The sequence below is a fragment of the Suricata suricatta genome, chromosome 6 (genome assembly GCF_006229205.1).
Source record: "Suricata suricatta isolate VVHF042 chromosome 6, meerkat_22Aug2017_6uvM2_HiC, whole genome shotgun sequence".
Classification (NCBI taxonomy): Eukaryota; Metazoa; Chordata; class Mammalia; order Carnivora; family Herpestidae; genus Suricata; species Suricata suricatta.
The window spans coordinates 74766289-74786203 of NC_043705.1; the positions used below are offsets into that span (position 1 = coordinate 74766289).

Sequence of the window (19915 nt, forward strand, 5' to 3'; positions counted from 1 at the left end):
GCCTAAGACACCAGAAGTGTGGTGGCCCATGACAGGGGCTGATTGGTGTGAACCAGCTGAGTATTTATTTAGTCCACTAAGCCCTAACATCTCCACTCTGGTGGGCATTAACATAAGATAAAAAGATCTTCACACTTCATGATTGCTAATGAATATGCAATTACCCCAGATAGCCTTATTCTTGATCTTTAAACTTTTCTCCTAAACTAACTGAGGCAGTCATTTGCCACTGGCCAGTGGTCCATACGTTTTACTTGGAGATACTCTCTATACAAAGTGGATGGCCAAGCACAGCCCCAGAATGACAATTTTAATTACATAGCAGATTAGGTTCATGACATGAGGACAGTCAGGACTCAGATTAAACAAGTTTCAAAGAAGGATGAAATGGTTTACTACCTGGGACTTCCACAGGGATGAACAGACTTCAGACACTGAAACAATGTGATCAGGAATCTGTTGCTTCTTCCCTCTCAGATATTTTTCTCTCTACAGTATCTTCATTTTGAGATGTATTCTTCCCTTTTGGTGACAAATACAACTACCACCATTTGCCCTCATATTGCACTTACTACAAGAAATTCTTTAAATCGGAGTTTCCAAAAATGACTTGATTAACTTGGCCCAGGTCATGGACCCATCCCTCAGTCAGTCCTTTGTGCATAGAGAATGTGAGGTATTCTTACTGATAGACCTAAGAGTGTCAACCTCTGTAATGAGGTACTTCAGTTCTGAGGAGAAGTCAGCCACAATCAAAGCAGGAAAAAGGGAGTTGCCTATGAGATACAGGTGTTCCATTATTTAATGCAACACCAAAGATGACTTAGATGTTTTTAGGAAATTTCACACCATCTCTGCCATTGTGTATTATATTCTCAGACTCTTCTGAGTGACTTAAGAGTCACAGAGCATCTCACATTTTCTTCTAAGTCTTTCATTTCTTGATAGAAGGTAACACCTGATAGCTACAGTTTTTCTAAAAGAATGAGCTTGCCAATAAAATTTTTCTTCTACAGATAAACTGTAGTTTGACTTTGTTTTCTACCTTACCCATTATCCACTTTTTTTTCCCTTTTGTACAAATGACCTATAACTGATACAGAAATAAGTTTAGAAAAATTAGCAAATGTGGTTGTAGTCCTTGTATGAGTGGCAATTTGTTTTCTCCGATATTTTCCATACAATTTCAAATATACAGACAATACTGTCAAAAGCACTTACTATTCTTTCTCTTTCTTGGCTTGTTGTTAAGCTGCTACTTCTGGTTCTGTAAGAATGTAGCATTATCACTGAAAAGTTTTCATTTCGGTTATCACTGGTAGTGTCACTGACTTTTTCCATGGAAGTTCACTATAGCAGCCTAGAAGGCCTTGTTACTAAGTTATAATAGAAAGGGTAAAGTGACTTTGACATTTCATATAATCCAATTTACCAAGATACTCAGTTTGGCAAATCCTTAATGATATAACCATTGACAATATTGAAAGGAGACATTCATTATGGAATTTTAAACTGTGACTCCATATTTGATCACAATGACTATAGTGGCTGTAATTAATATTCTTATACTTATGTTGCAAGTAACAAATCTATTAGATTGCATTCTATGGAAAGTAATTATAAGATGTGTGTATCAAAGAATATTTGTACATTAAAGGCAAATTTTTAAAGTGATTAACTGTTCTTCATTTTTAAGGAACTTATTTCTAATAATTTAAGATTTTCAAGAAAGTTGCAGAGCAGGCAAAGTTCACATATGCTACTCACGCAGTTTCATGACCTTCTTCTGTAGGCTAAAGCTCAGATTTGGAGAGGGTGATACAGACCTCACATGGGGATGAAAGGACCCTGAAGCAATAAAGATCATATGGTGACTTGGAGTTCAGAAACCAAGTAATTTTCCAATGAGGGGAAAGATCAGGAGTGATGGGACTGGCTGAAGATGATTAATAGAATCGGATGCCCCCAGTACCTGCAAACCAACAAGGATATAAATCTACAAGCATCGACAGAACAAAACTGAATAATCAAGAGGTTGAAGGTAGTGAGCACAATAAATGGTGTTGTTTAGTTTTATACCAGAGTCTGTTTCAGACTTGGATCTAATGACTGAAGGAGAGGTCAGTTCCTCAGGAAGAAGCAGCAACAAAACATGGTAAAAGATACTAGGGTCACCTCCTCAAGGAACTTTACACTCCGGGAAGTCACATACCCAAGCATTTGAGGACAGTTAGATTCAGGATTAAAACTCGTATTTATGGATGAATGGACACAGTGCTCAGATCTGAACTCAGGAGCCTGAGTCTCTGCTTTTAACTTATCCTGTATGGCTTTTGCCAAATGAGGAAAGAAACTTACAACTCTTCCTGCTACTCTTGTTTCTCCCTCTTGTATTCATTCTCACCTTCCCAAGTAACAGATTCTTTTTTTAGCATCCTTCTGTAATTCTATTGGATCCTAGATTAGAGGGCAATGTGTAGAATAGGAAATTAGCAGTCAAGAGTAGTTATTTTGGTTCAAGTAATGCCCTGGATTTTTTTATATACATTATTTAACTTCATATCAACTTACTGAGCTATAGACTGTTTACTCCACTGCATGAAGAAAAAAAAACTGCATATAATCATGATTAAGAGATTAGACTCTGCAGCCAGGCTTTCTGGACTGAAATCTTAGCACCCGTACCTTCTTGTCTTTATGGAAATAATGGCCCCAAAGATTGGGCACTTTGGAATTTATTATTTACATTTTCTAAGTCATTGTCTCTTATTTTTTTTCAATATGTAATTCTTTCTAAAGGCTTCATTTAGAATAAAGGTAGACTGAAAGTTGCTGAAGTATTTTGTCCTTCTTAGTTCAAAGTAAGTGAAAGACAGAAAAATGGCCCCAAAGATGTCTATATCTTAATTCCTGAAAATTGTGAATATTTACCTTACATATTGACATATCTAAGGATAAAAATTTTGAGAGATTATCCTAGGTTATCCAGGTAGGCCCAATATAAATTCTAAAATTCAGAGAACCTTTCTGGTTGAGTTACAGAGAGTATACTGACTGACTTTGAAGGTAAAGAAAGGGAATCACAAACCACAGAATGCAGCTGGACTCTAGAAAATGGAAAAGACAAGAAAATGAATTCTCCAGGTTCACTAGAGTCTCTAGAGGTCTACTAATGTTTTGATTTTAATGCAGAGAGACTGTTGGAGTTCTAACCTACAGAATTATAAGAAAATAAATGTGTGCGGTTTTGAGCCACTAAAGTTTTGCTAATTTATTATAGCAGAAATAGAAAAATAATGCAAAAGATAAAAGGAAAGGTACAGTTTTCAAGTTCACAGCATTGCCAGCATTAATCATAGGAAGAAAATTATTTACAATTTTTGTTTACTTTTAGAAAATGAAACTCAAAGAAGAAAATTTTACCAGGGTATTATGTACACCTATTTAAATGCATAATTATTGCTCTTTAATTCAGTTGTGGAGAAGAATCAATTATATACTAAGTATTTTTTTGTTTAACTTGCTTGTAAAAAAAAAAAAAAGAGTTCGGCTATTGTTATCTTTTAAATTTGTCCAAGTTTGGGTGTATTAAAAAATATCTTCTGTAATTTGTATGTTATTTTTGTGAAAACTTGAAAATAAATAATGACAATGTATAATCTCCCTCTGTCAATTAAAACACAAACCAGTTTCATAAAAACAGCTTTTCTCTGGAAAATAAAATAACCTCATCCAGAACCTCTACTATGACCCTTTCTCTTTAAAACCAAAGGATATCACATATGATAAAAGACAAAAATACTTTTCATTTTTCATTTTCCTTATATGTTTATGTTTTTCATTTCACTTCAAAAAGTTAGAATAAATTTTTACTTACAGCAAGGAAAATGGAAGAAATTTTGATGGGAGAATTCTTAAATTCAGATCTTGAAGACTAGGCTTTCAGCAGATGGGAGGAGAAAATTGCAAAAAAACATCTTTTTAAAAGTAGATGATTATGGTGAGAGTTTCAATTTACTGATTACTTACTTTGTCCCAGTATATTTCTTTTGTCCTTTAATGTCATTATACTTGCTATTTTTTTTAGAACAGAAAAAAAGCTAACTGAAATTAAATCCATTTTACAAATTAGGAAATTGAGGTTATGGTACAGTAAAAGACCATCCAGGATCACCAATCAAGTATTCGAATTGTACATTTAACAAGCAAAGATATAATCCAGATCTACTTCACAGTAAATACAATGTACTTTGCACTGTGAAAGGTGAGATCACTTATCAGTTTATAGTCATTTTCTGGTTATTGAGAGAACTAGACACTGGGCCATAGTGATATAAAGTCTCCCTTTTAAATAAATCTTTTAAAACATAGAAGATTTTCTTTAAAAATCATAGAGTAAGCATGAGTATAAGGGATATGTAGAAATGGTCAAAATTGTGATGGTGATCCACTAGTTAAGAAGTCTAAGCTACACTTCAAAATGTTGAGCCATTCAAAGCATCCCAACCCCCTTGACATTCAATGTTCTACACCAGTTTTAATTACATAAAGTCTAAGATGGCACCTGGCCTCTAAAATGAAACATTTCAGCTTCAGTCAACTTCACTCTAGAATTAACTACTGGGGGTGCTGGGTGGCTGAGTCAGTTAAGCATATGACTTTGGCTCGAGTCACGATCTCACAGTTCGTGAAGCCGAGCCCCGTGTCAGGCTCTGTGCTGACAGCTCAGAGCCTTGAGCCTGCTTTAGATTCTGTGTCTCCCTTTCTCTCTGCCCCTTCTCTGTTCATGCTCTTTCTTTCTGTCTCTCAAAACTAAATCATCCTTGAAAAATTTAACTCCTGACTTATCTTGACACAAGAAAAGTCTTTGAAAAACTTAACGTGTCCTAAATTTATAAATCATTGGCCAGGATGCTACTGCACATATTCAAGAAATCAGCTCTGTTCTGCCATTAAATATTTCTGTGGACTCTGAAGTTTTAAGCATTTTTTGTAGAGTCGGCCACTAATACTCTATATTAGATTTAATATTCTAAATCATGGAAACAATAGGGATCATTTTTAGATCATGGGACTTTATTCTTTCATAGTAAGAAAAATAGATGCTTTTCTTCTTCATGAGGAGGCTGTGAATTATTTTGGTAAATATGATACTGAAATATTAATTCAGATCTCCAATACACTCAGGATAGGATATTAGGGTGTATATCAAATATACTCAAAAAATCAAAATGTATTCAAGCCTTCCTAGGGTTACTTAATTTCCAGTATAGTTTTTCACAAAATTCAAAAACTATTGGGCATTTTCACTGCCCATTGGAGAATATACTCCATGGCTTTGAATGCTACCAGTGTGACACAAAGTTATTCACAATGAGCACAGTGACCCATCTAGCATTTGTGGGATATGCTTGTTGATTACCTAAGGAATCACAAGTACAGAGCAGGACTCTCAGCCTGAATATTTGCACTGGAACATCACTAAAACTATTCCCTAGTCATAAATGTGTTTGGGATACCGTTAATTCAATTTTAAATTTCATGCCCATATTATGCATCCAGGAATTTTAGTTTGTTTAAAAAGGACCCTTACCAACCCCAAATGCACATCATAAATGAACTAATAATTATTCTACTTCCTCTCTATTTCTCTCTCTTCCTTTCTTCATCTTTGTCTTTCATTCATACACACAGATACTCCTGGAAGCTACTGGTTCTAACAACTATGAAAAGGAAACCTGATGCCTGAGCAACCAGGGTTCAAAATGCTCATTTTCTAGAGGTTCAACATTTATAGTGACACCATGTAGTAATATGATACACCCATATTTTAAATTGTACCATCAGATTCAAATAAATTACCAAAGTACATCACTTCTTCCATAGCATCACTGAGTAGTACAATAAACCTTTATCTAATGGCTAAACTATACAAATATGACATCCCTGACATTAACTTGATTGTGTAACAGACATTTCTGAAAACTTTGAAAAAATCAGAGGGAAATGGGAGATGTAATCTAGGGAAATAAAATGATTTCAGTATCTAAATGACTATTTTTTTAAGTTTGTCTATTTATTTTGTGATAGAGAGTACAAGCAGAGGGGAACAGAGAGAGAACCCTAAGAAGGCTCCATGCCATCAGCTCAGAGCCTAAGGGGGACTCAAACTCATAAACTGTGAGATTATGAGCTGAGTTGAAACCAAGAGTTGGATGCTTAACTGACTGAGTGCAGGCACCTCAATGACTATTGTTTAATAACTTAGAAAAAGTACTATTATGACTATAAATGCATTAGACAAACTTCCTGTCTTGTTTGCCTTCATAAGATTAACGGGAATGACATCTGGAGATGGACAGGCCAGTGGCCTAAAAGACAGGTCAGTGAAGCCTAAAAATACAGATCTTTCTTCCTCTAAAACTAAGTTTATCATTTATAAAATTCTTATTTTAGAAAAAATACAGTCAAGTTCCATACATTCCATAGTTCCACTGTAGTCATGAAATAATTCATTACTCTGGAATGTAATATAAATATAGTAAGTCACAATTTCTGGGAACTTACTACTTTGAGTATTAGTATATAAAATCTATTTTTTCCTCATCACATGATCACTACAAAATTTTTAACCACAATTACTAATTCAACTGACCTCACAAGATACATCTATCTTTTTATTACAGCTAGAATAGCAAGATGTGGAATGTACATTGCAATTGAGAATATCAAAAGTATTTCTTTCCTATTTTAAAACAATCTCAAATACAACAGAAAATTTTAACATTTCAAAAATGTTTATACTATTTGAGTAGGTTGACATAATACTACTCTTCCATGGATGCTTGAGTGTGTTCCTCACCCATGAAGATAGTTTTATACATAATTCATCATGAAAACTGAAAAAGGGAAATTAACAATCATATATAACTGATGCTGTGTCCTTTACTCTGCATCCTATCCAGAGTCTCAGGATTTCTACTTGTTCCATCATTGGTAATGTTTGCTGTGATCACTTGACTAAAACAGTGTTTTCTATGGAGCACCTGGGTGACTTAGTTGGTTAGGCATCCAACTTCAGCTAAGGTCCTGATTTCACGATTTTTGAGTTTTGAGTCTTATACTGGGTTCTCTGTTGTCAGCACAGAGCCTGCTTCAGATCTTTCGTCTCTTTCTCTCTGCCTTTCCCCAGCTCGCTTACCCTCTTAAAAATAAATAAGCACTTAAAATAAAATAAAATAAAATTGTTTTACCAGCCTCTCTCTCTCTCTCTCTCTCTCTCTCTCTCTCTCTCTCTCTCTCTCTCTCTCTCTCTCGGATAACATATTTTAACTTGGTGTCTTAAACAATATTCACTTATGCCCTGGAGGTTGCAGCTTTGGCTGCTTTACTCTTTGAGACCAGACTTTCATTTGTTCACGGAGTGGGGGCCCCTAACGACTTTCACACAGTGCTGGCTGCTCTTCTTCAAGACTCCACCATGGAGGCAGGCTTTCCTTAGTCTCCCAGCCTACCTCCAACTGTTCTTAGGAGTATCCTTTGAAGGTTCATGGACAAGATCCTGAGAGATGTTGCAAATACCCCTTTTGTCTTTGTTATAAGAGAGGGATTATCTTCTCAATGTTGTTCACATTCAGGCTTCAGCAATTTGCTACAAAATTTAAACAGATTCCCATATAAGGTATCCAGCATTTCAGCTTCCAGTACTACGCACAGTTAAGATTATTCTTGGGTCCTATACCTCTAGAGGGACATATTTTTCATTAGATATCAGGTCATTTGTCTTGTGATAAAAAAAAGTTAAAATTTGTAATTTTATTTAGCTTGCTCTTCTACTTGGTTGAGGGCAACTCACTGTTTCCAACTTTCTTTTTTTTAATCAATTAATTTATTTATTTGAGAGAGAGCATGAAAGCAGGCACAAGCAGTGAAGGGGCATAGAGAAGGAGACAGAATTCCATGCAGGTTCTGCACCACTGCAGAGCCTGATGAAGGGCTTGAACTCAGAAACCGTGAGATCATGACCTAAGCCAAAACCACCAGTCAGACTCTCAACCGACTGTGCCACCCAGATGCCCCTGTTTCCACCTTTGTATACACTAGACAGAAGCAAAACTCTAGATTATCTTCTAAGTGGTTTTTTTTATTAAAAACCAACCAATAAAGTCCTCAAAAGATTAACCAAATGTGCTATTTATATATCTGTATATGTATATATATATGGATACATGAAAATGAGAAGTGACAAGTTTCCACTTTATTCTTATGGTAAATTACAAAAAGGTTAATGAAGATTTTCAGAAACTCTAAACTGCAATGCAATTTATTACACAATTTAAGCTAATTTCATAATTGATTTATACATTGGCATTTTATATTAGATGCCAGTGAGCATAATGAGATATAAAATTACAGGACTGCATAAAGCTTGTGAAGAGACAGGAATATATATCAAATGTAAGTTACTGTTCACGGAAATTGCTGATTACTTGTCCTTTACTCTGGGTTATTAAAGATTAACATTTTCAAGCATAACCTGAGAAAAATATAGTCTGGGGATCCTATCTCTGCTGTCTCTCCATATACTAAATGGACAAACAGCCATACTTTATGAATTTTATACCTCAAATAGTTCAGAGTGCTTTCAATATTTTGCCTCATAGCTTAAATTTTATAGCTTTACCAAAGCCAACTATTGAAATAAATAGCATCTCACTCCTGAAACAAAACTTTTTTTTAATTTTTTTATGTCTTTTATTTATTTTTGAGAGACAGAAAGAGACAGCATGAGCAGGGGAGGGTCAGAGAGAGAGGGAGACACAGAATCTGAAGCAAGCTCCAGGCTCTGCGCTGTCAGTACAGAGCCCGATGCGGGGCTCGAACCCACAAACTGTGAGATCATGACGTGAGCCAAAGCCAGCCACCTAACCGACTGAGGCACCCAGGCATCCCTCAAAACTTTTTTTTTAAAAAAAAAGCCAAAAACCCCTGAAGAAATCAAAAAGAACCATCAAAATTATGTTGTCATCTCCTTGAACATGAATTGGTGATGCCATCAACACAGCATTGGCTACGGATAACAGACCAGCAACAGGACTGCCCACTACTGAGAGGCCAATTAGAAAACACACTAAGACTTAGCTTCATGGTGCCTGGATGGCTCAGTCAGTTAAGCTGACTGATGATCCGATTCTCGACTTTGGTTCAGGTGATGATCTCACTGTTTTTGAGTTTGAGCCCCATGTTGGGCTCTGTGATGACTGTGGAACCTGCTTAAGATTTTCTGTCTCCCTCTCTCTTTCTGCCCCTTCTCCATTCACTCTCTAGCTCTCTCTCAAAAGAAAGAAGGAAAAGAAGGAAGGAAGGAAGGAAGGAAGGAAGGAAGGAAGGAAGGAAGGAAGGAAGGAAGGAAGGGAGACTTTTTTTAGAAGACAGATTTAACTGTCCGAATAAAGTTTAAGACAAAGGGTAGCATGAACACTCAGACTTCCTATGTGAGGAACACAACATGGAAAGGCATGCTCATGGCGTCTTGAGGCATTCCTCACTCAAATGAGTGGGATTCCAGCCATGCTTCCATTGACAAGTTGGTGTAATATATTCCATTAGCTAAAATAAGTTTTCCATCAGATCTATTTGGGAGTTTACAATTAAACTTTCACTGTGAATTCCTCCACATTTTGTAGAAAATGCTCAATTTTAATCATGAGATAAAAACAAATATCCTAGCTAGTCAAAAATAAACTTACACTTAAAATGACATAAATATGAAAAGCAATTTGATTAGCATTATGTGGAAATGTATCTAGGATGACACAGATCTATGCACAAAACTCACAGAACAAGAATTTGATTTTTTAACTCTCTCTCAAGTTACATATACAGAATTTATGAAATTTACCCTTTGCTTTTTCAATTTAGTTCCTATCAATCCTGTTTCTCTCAAAAAGAATAAAAGAACTCCTCCTTTTGTCCAACTCTATTAAACTTTCCTAAATTTCAAACTCTCTTTATACTCTATCAGTATATCCATCCTTCACCCCGAAGTAACACTTCCTTGCCAGATGGGCACATTCTCCCCTTTGCACTTCTGTATTCTTCAGCTGTTCCTTTTACAGAATCAAACTTCTGTTTGTTTTTTTTTCCTAACTCCCTAAATTCTCAATTGTCTGCTTTTTTTGGATATTTACCCAAAGATGCTAATGTTTGAACTTGGAATGAAGCATAGCCTGTATCAATGCTGAGTGAGTCTGAAAGAAAATTTTCCTCGAAGTTAAAGAGTTAAGCACTAAAATGCAAATGCAGCCTCTGTGGAGACCAAGACTGTGATTCAGTTAACTTTAGTTGAAAAAGGGGCACTGGATCTTTTTTGCTCAAACCAAATGATGTCAACCTTTTTATTACCTTGCTAAAAAACAACAACAACAACAACAACAAAAAAAAAAAAAGCAGAATAATTCAGAAAGCATAGTATTGATGAATTAGGCTATTGTGACTAAATTCTACAAAGCCTGCCTTGAACCATACACTGTTTAATCTGTTTACATATCCATATCCCATGGCTTCTGAGTCCATTTTAGGGGGTCAAAATTCACACTCTGCAACTAAGATTCACCTCCAGGTACCAAACAATTTCATCTGTTCTCAGTTAAAACTTTAATCTCTTTTTCAATCTAAAGCTTTCCTCCTCTCACACAAGCCTGAACTATTGTTCAGATCTGTGGTGGGAGACGTACACTCTGATCTTTCTCTTCCTCTTGACTTCTTTCCTAGCTGTTTTCTGGCTTTCCTAAAGCCAATGAGAAACTTAGAGAAACTAGGTAAAATTTTATATTTGCAATTCTCTCTTCCTGACTCGTACTGGATGACCTCCAATGTCCTTCTAAATGGAAGATTAAAAAAATATATGGGCTTTTTTGTGCTGGAGAGGTAAAGTCCCGTGAAGGCCCTATGAGAACTTTGGCCTCTCACTTTTTCTAGAGATAAGCTATCATACTGGACCCGCAGGCTTGTGATTCACCCCTGCTCGGCTGATGCTCCCTGAAGTATGCAGTACAACCTACTTTTGGAATCTCCTTGCCCCAACATGCTACCATACTGATTTTAAATTACTATCTTTGGGCGCCTGGGTGGTTCAGTCAGTTAAGCGTCTGCCTCTTGATATCAACTCTGATCTTGATCCGAGGTTTATGAGTTGAAACCATACATTGACTAAATTTTTATGACAAATGTCATAAAAAAAGATGGTAAATTATAATATTCATAAGAAAGAGTAAAGCAGATATTTTCCACTGTGCAATCTTATTCCAGTCACTTTCTTGTTTTTAAACTTCATGGTAGTTCTTGACTAAAGTTTGTTGTAAATAAAATACACTAAAGATAAAAGATTGGTACTTCCCAAAACACCAGCATATTCTAAGGAACTAAAACTTGTTTATTCTCAAACATACCACTGCAGTAAATAAATGTATACTTGAAAAGAGTCAGCCTCCTTTCTTTTCTTTTGAAAATATTTTATGAATGTCCATCTGTAAGGCATATGGAAAGAAGACAGAAGTTTTCTGGTGTTTACAATCTAAATCTATCCTTCCAGAAAAATGAAAATACCAACAATGTCAAGAAGTTTCTCTTTTGACAATATTAAATGTAAATACACAATCACAAATTCCACTTACCTAAATTCACTCTGCTTATCATTTTTACATCATTTATTTTGTAACTGAGCAGCCAAAAACTTGAATGCCAGTTGTATTCAGAATAATGAATTTGAAATTGCCAGTGACAAAAGTTCCTACTGTCAACTTCTATTTATATAGGGAAAAATAATAGAAGGCAGTGGATATTACAAACCTGACACTGAGGCTTTTTATCATTGCAGACCCAAAACATAGTACAAAGCAAAAATGCCAAATAATTCACACATGGGCAAACAAAGGCCACAAGAGGAAGCAAAGTCTATGTATACAATTGTTTTCTCCTCCAATGTTTTACACATGCTCAGAGTTTGCCTGGAGTGCCAGACTGCACAGAACCAGGTAAGTACATAAATGCGATTTGTATCCTACATCAAATAATACGCAGTTAACAAATATTTAGCTTTGCATATTCTATTTGTTTATAAAATACCTGCCTACTTCAAAGAGAAGAATGTCTTAAAGAAGGGGATGTGTTGAGAGCTGCTTTTAAGGCAGAAGAGACACAGGGAAAACCACAGTATAGTAATCCTTCTCTCACACTGTTCTTTATGGGCAAAACCCAGTTGAAACAAACATTAGATATCATCTAAAAAGGAAAAACACATGCACACACATACAGAGAAATGCTGGGAGTTTCCTGGCATTCTTTATATCTTTTATATGCTCCTGTAAGGTAACGCTCCAAACTTCTGCACTCTGTCTTTTTGGTCCAGGATGAGGACCTGAATAGAAAACATCATACCCCTCCCCTCCATGCTTTTTACCCTTTTGTTTGGTTGGGTCAACTGAGTGCCCAGCAGAGTGCTGGAGGGAAGGATAGGGCAGGGAGGTAGAAGGGTAGTTGGGACATTTATTCTCCAGCTTCCCCTCTGAGAAATCAGCATGGATTGGCAGCATCCTCCATCCCAAATGAAGGTCACAGTTTCACTCAAGGTGGCTCCCATCCACAAGGCAGTCTTCTTCCAGGTTATAGAAACCCTCCCTTCCCTTGTTTCTCCAAGTCAAGAGAGATAACAGCTGTTACTCACTCCATGATACAACCTTCTACCACTTTTAAAAATATTTCTTTTATTAAACCATTTTTGAATCATGCCATTTGGAGTCTGTCACAGTTTTTTGCTGGAACCCTGGCTGACAGACATGAGGATAGCCAAAATACCTGCTTCATTCCTCTCCATACGCTAAGTTGTTGGGATAGTGCATGACAAGGACACATAGTACTTATTTAATTCAAGAAAGGAAGAAAAAAGAAAACAAGCTAGAGAGGAAGGAAACAAAGAAGAAACCTGCCTACAGTGTTTACATTTAAAAGTAAAAATGGAAAGACTGCTTCTGTGTTCCCTCTTTAGGTTACTACCCATGAGGGACATTTGGCCTAACTGTAGTGAATCTCTGTCTAAAATCTTCCCTTCAACCAGCCAACTTGGACTCTTAAATAGTTAGCTGGACTCTTAAAATACCTTTGACTGCTTTCTCTGTTTTGATTTTAGATCTCTTTAACAATTCAGTCTCTAAAACTATCACAATGATTTCTCTAAAAATACATACTTTACTTCTAAGTTACTCACAGGCTTAGAGGTTAAGTACAAACTCTTTAATGTACCACATATAATTTGCTATCTTGAGTTCCTACCATCCTCTTTAGACTTATCAAATCATTAATGTCAACCCTTAAAACCTTGTTCCAGAAACAGTGCTACTTACTATGTAAAATAGCAAATGTCCACTAAAATTACATTTAGTCATTGTTTAAAACTTAGGAAATAAAAACCAACAAAAAGTACAGACATTAGTAAGAAAGAGTAGGGACTTTAAAATGTGGGCCATTGAAATAAACTAAGCATGGCTCAGTTCGTTAAGTGTCTGACTTGAATTGGGCTCAGGTCATGATCCTAGTGTTGTGGGATCAAGCTCTAGGTTGGGCTCAGTGCTGAGTACAGAGACTACTTATGATTCTCTCTCTCTCCCTCTCTGCCCCTCCCCTTCCACTCACAAGCAGGTGCACACATGTGCTCTCTAAAATAAAAAGTCAAATTAAATTAAAGTGGCATTTAAAAAAAGAAAGAAACTAAGTTGGTGAAGGACTAAAAGAATAACTTCAAAATGTCTTTTGGATCACAAAATACCATTAAATCCAGATAAGTTACTATACCATAACTAGTAGTAAAAACTCCCTTGAATGTTTAAATTTATTTAATAATTTGTTTGTAATATAAAATGCAGTTAAACTTTTAAAAAGGACTATTCTTCTATTTATATATTTTAAACTTATTTTTCATTTTTCTTTTTCCACTCTCTAAGTACCTGTTTCAGTGGAGGAACACAGCTTATCCAAGGAGATGCCCAATGGAATAAATAGATTTGATATCCCTCTCCCTCCCCAAAAAAATCACATTATAGGACTGTTCAGAAAAGCAATTAATCAGCGGAGTAGGACACACTTATTGTGGCGTTCTTACCGTGATGTGCAAGCTAAACACCAGGCTTTTGGTTGCTGCTATTTCACAGAGCTTGCAGAACATAATTACAGAATTATAGACTGTCGACTGGGCTGGTTGTCTAATCTCAAACAGATCACACACAGCTTGTCCCATTTGTTTGGTCCCCTTTAATATCAATTACAATGAATGTCAGTTTGACACTATTTTAGAACAAAGACTGTAAGATTATACCTGGTTATCTATCACCCACAGGAGGAAAATGCAATGTTTCTCATCTCTATTACACTAGCCTTTTTCCATCTGCCTTCAACATTTATAACTGCCTAAGGAAAGGAGGCATCACAGTGATAAGGTCCTGTCAGTAAATACTACAGTAAAACAGCTGCATATTTTCATTCATAAACTCCTCATCTATTGGTTACGCTTAGGACACTCTTGGTTAGAAGCCAACTCACACATATTTAAGCCAAAGGCAGCTGTTCACTACAAGAATGTTGAGTGTGACTTTGCATTTTGTCATCAGATTGATGACTGGGTCCCAAATGGAAATCGGAAGTTTTAAACATTCCCCATTTTAATACAAGTACCCCAATTGTTACTCAGTGTTATAGATTAAGTTCTCCAGAAAGCAAACTCTAAGACAGAGTTCAGCATACAAGATGTTCAGAAAAGAGCACTGCCAGAATCAATAATTATGGAAGGGAAAATAAAGAATTAGAATTGAGCAGAGGAAAAGGCCAAAGTACCATACTGGTTTTACAGGCTCATCAGGCCCAAGAATCTTCCAAGACCAAAGTGATCCTTCAGCACTGTCCCACTTTGGAACAAGATAAATGAGCCTTTATACTTCTGCTTCCACCATTCACTGATGTGCATTGACCATGGAAGGACATGCCTTTCGGTGAGATGTCTATGCAATTGAGACAACCACTCAACAGGTAAAGACTACTTGCTACAGCACCTGGATAGTCTTTCCTGGAAGAGCGATCTGGGTGGCACATATTCCTGTCTATATGGCCCCCCTTTGCACCTCTGAGCTCCATCTCTGCATGTATGCTCAGGAAACAGCATTCTCAGGAATCTAGTAAGCCTTACTTTTTTGGAGAAATGTAAAATGGAAGGTTAGTAGAAATAGCTGCCCAATCCACCATCAATACCAATATCACCTTCCTCTGTTACCCGTACTAGACTCCCCTTGCCGCTACCACCTCTGCTGGTCTCAGGGGCTTATGTGGTGACAGGACCCAAACCTTCATTCCAGAGAGGACTGGACCTTAAATCAGTATGCTGTTTTCAAGCTGGAATTGCTCTGTTTATGGTAAAAAATGGGCAACAGGCCCTGCCACCGCCAAGTGGCGTGGAGGCGGAGGCTCGGGTGCGGTCAAGATTCAGCTCCATCCGTAACCCACTGCCATGGCCAAGGAAGGCACTGCTGCTGGAGGTGTAATGGACATGAATACTGCTTTACAAGAGGTGCTAAAGACCACCCTCATCCACGATGGCTTAGCACGTGGAATTCACAAAGCTGCCAAAGCCTTAGACAAGCACCAAGCCCATCTTGGTGTGCTTGCCTCCACCTGTGATGAGCCGATGTACGTCAAGTTGGTGGAGGCCCTTTGTGCCCAGCACCAAATCAACCTCATTAAGGTTGATGACAACAAGAAACTAGGGGAATGGGTTGGCCTCTGTAAAACTGACAGGGAAAACCCCGTAAGGTGGTTGGTTGCAGTTGTGTGGTGGTTAAGGACTATGGCAAAGAGTCTCAGGCCAAGGATGTCATCGAGGAATACTTCAAATGCAAGACATGAACAAATAAAAACTTGATTCTTGTTCAAAAAAAAAAAATGGGCAACAAGAATGTATTAGTCTGTTCAGACTTCCATAATAGAGTGCCACAGACCAAGTTTGAACAATAGTTCTGGAGGCCAGAAATCTAAGTCCAATAGAGTTCATTCCTCTAGTCAGCCTTTCTTTCTGGCATGCAGATGGCTGCTTCCTCACCAGGCCTTCACGTGGCCATTCCTCTTTACACATGCTGAGAGAGCACATGCTCTGGTAGCATAGCTCTTCCTCTTCTAAGCATACCAGTCTTACTGGATTAGGGTTCCTCTTAGAACATCACTTGATCTTAATTCCCTCCTTGAGTACTCTATCTCCAAGTGCAGTCATATTGGGCATTAAGGGTCAACACACAAACCTGGGGAGGAAGGGATACAATTCACTGCCCAAGAAGGAAGACCTAAGGGATACCTAAATAGTTTACCTGGCCCTGCCCTAATTGTGTCTCAAAGTCCTACTTCTTCCTGATGATCAGGATCAGTTACTCCTGTCAAGATGATATCTCCACTTCTCACCTATTAGTCTCTGGACATAAGAAGTTCAAAAGGCCCAGGTGGCTGGTGTAGATTACAGTCCAATAGGACCTAGGCCAATGTGTGCTCACTATGGGGACAAGGACATCTATCCCTGCAGGCTAGAGTTGCAGGGATAGGAAACATCCAGCCCCAGTAAGGTAAATATGAGTAACAGTAAAGGAAGTCACTACTGCTTTTCTACTCTTGGGTTCTGTCAAAGATAAACATAACTGAGCCTTGGTTAAAGTGGTGAAAACAGACTGTACTCAGTAACTACTGACAGTCGAGGACAGAGTTGAGCTCCATTCTGATTTGTACAAAGGTAATTTGGGCATTTTAAGGGAAAATGAGGAAGGGAAGAGACATTATGCATATAAAACACATTTTAAAGTTTTAGTCTACATGAATTTGCTATGGTCTACATTTCCAAAACAGAGAGTTTGGCAAGAAATTTTATCTGTGGCTTTGTGACAGGACTAAGTTAACTGGTTCCTGTGGATAACTGTCAATGTAACAACAACCATGAATAATACAACAAATAATAACAGTATTATAGCAACAACTGTTGCATGATGTCTGTGTGTCTATATGGATTAATTCCTTAATCTTTACAAACTTTCTGTTAGATAGTTATTATATATGTATGTACAGACACACATGCACACATGCATATATTTACACATATGCACATATACACACTCTGGCAGTGTGGAGCCTGCTTGGTATTCTCTCTGTCTCCCTCTCTCTCTGCCTCTCCCCTGCTCACTCGCTCTCTAAAATAAACAAACTTTAAAAAAATTAAAAAATTAAAAATAAACATATACCTGCATATTTCAAATTGCACGATCCTAAATGCATTAAATATTTCTCTATGATGACTCTTACATTCCACAATAGAGAGTCAAACACTTAAAAAATAAATTTTTCATAAAGTAAAGCTCACCATATATTCTCTCACTGAGAAAAACAATGCGCTTTTGATGAATTGTTAAATGACTTAGCTATAAAAGAACAAGATTTACTGCCCTACAAAAGCTAACTCCTTGATGGAATTTACTCTGTCTTCATTTTGGAGAAAGAAAAACAAAATCAAAGTGTCTGGTATTGTCCTTCAGTGCCATTCAATGTCATCTGAAACCACCTCACTACTGTGTAAAGGATGAATCAATGGGCTTGCATCAACCAGTACACTCAAGTACGTTAGAGGAGAAAAGAAGGCAAAATGTGTCATTATTTGCCCCAGCCTGCATCATTCTGACCAGACAACAAAGTACTGAACCATGGAACAAACACTACATAAACTGTGAGATACAGTTTCCAGTTCATCTTAAGTATTTGTTTCAAGTGGATTCCAGAGTCTTCAAAGTCCTCTGAACTCAATAAAATAAAGCTCAATAACTTTTGAATTTAAGTCATCACATCGCCACCTTGCGGCAACAGAAGAGGAAACTGACGACCACTAGGAGCCTCTCCCTCTGCTTAGAACTTGAGTTATAAGGACAGGATAGCTCAGCTGCCTGACTGATGAGAGGCTAAAAGGACTTTATTTGTCTACTGGAGGCTATAGGACCTGATAGAGAACAGAACTTTTATATAATATGGGGTGTGAGTGCTGAGTAGAAAAAAGGCATTTTCCAAATTAAGTACAAAATAAGTAGAAACTAAAATCTGAAAAGGTCTTCGTATGAAGCATCATACAGTGCTCCACAGAAAGTCAGTGAAGTCACATTTGCTCAGAAACCTCTACTATTTTCTCTAACTTGGACAATTACAGGATGAATCTTTTCAACAGTATAACAGACTGGACATCCAATCAATTCATTCAGTTAGAGATCAAATTTAAAGCAGCAGCCACTCCAAGTAAAGTGTCTTTGCTTGGCTGATTTGAGAGCTCTAGTCAGGTCTGCATCAAAACAAACACCAAGGCCAACTTTGCTGTCTTAAATTCACAACCCTGTTTTGAGTTGTTAAAAAAAAAAAAGTCTTTATTTGAACATAAATGTCATGCCCTAGTATGGCTGCATATTAACATCTAATTACATTTGCCTGTGGATTCATTAATTCGCCAAAATTTGCCAACTTTACTGTTGGGAACATACAACAAAAGGATGAATTCTCTGAAGCACAAGTTGCTTTTCTAACATATGACAGAGCTGGGAAATTTTCAAGAGAAAGATGATGCATTTGGGTAACCAAATAAGTAGCTCCTGCTAAGTTAGCTGGTGAGGCGGGGCATATAGAGTGGTCTAGGAAAGACTCAGGGGAGGAAAAGGAGAGCAAAAAGCAAGGCAGGGCATTTAGAATATATAGGCTCTGAAAGACTGTGTTTTATACTGCCTTAGTTCAAGAATGCTTTGCGGCCTATGACCCCTGACCATCTCTGTGTCACTCCAAGGAAACTTGAGAGCAAGTGGCAATTCTCAGGAAGCTGGCTGACTGGATAAGCAACTACAGCTGAAGAGACTAAAAGACCTCAAACTTATCTGGTAGAGTCCGTCTGCAAGTGAGCACTCCAAAAACACCTACTAGCTGCTCCACACAGATGCTACTTATTTCTAAAATTCTACTCATCATGTATGAATTCTGATTAATAATTTCCAGGCAAGAAATAGTTCTTGCTATCCTTAAACTTGTCCCAGCTAGCAAAACAATGGAAAACACCTGAAGTGTTTATTCACTTTGAAGTGCCATTTCCATTTCCTTTAAATCCTTAAATGTCTATGAATCTTAAAAGTGTTACATGTTTTCCTACCACAGTCTCCCATTGACTTGAGACATGTGGATTTTATAAACAACAGAAATGTGTGTCTCTATCTCCACTTCCATAGAGGCTTTCTGCCCCCTGTATTTATTGCCTGTTAAGAGGTAGGTAGTCAAGATGATAATCTGGGGAAATTTCACTGCCCTTGTACACACTGACGCTCACTTCAGAAGTTAATAGAACCATCACTCCATCTCAGATAATGGTCTACCCTTAGATTATTTGTAATTGCTTGAGCGTAGTCAGCAGATCTCTAGAGGCATTTAGAAATGAATTTACAAAATTGACTTGCTCTTGAATTAGAAGGAAACAATAAAGAGAAATCATTTTAATAGGAATCAAAATTCTACCCCTCTCAAATATTAATCCTCTGAAGAAAATGTATTTTGGGTAATCCTTATAAAGACAAATATCATCAGGAATTTTTGACTTAAAGAAATTGAGAATAATTTCTAAAGAGGAGACATTCTGGCAAGTCAAAAACTCTGGCTTCAGTTTTAATTGACATCTTCATTTAGGTGCAATAGTTGATGAAAGGAACAAATTCTGAGGTGCCTGGGTGACTCAGTCAGTTAAGCATCCAACTTTGGCTCAGGTCATGACCTCATAGTTCATGGGTTTGGGCCTTACATTTGGCTCTCTGCTGACAGCTCAGAGCCCGAG

General features: G+C 37.2%; 1 pseudogene; it reads left to right on the forward strand.

Moving 5' to 3' along the window:
• Positions 1–15505: 15505 nt before the first annotated feature.
• On the forward strand, positions 15506–15966 carry LOC115293730 (annotated as a pseudogene).
• Positions 15967–19915: the final 3949 nt, after the last annotated feature.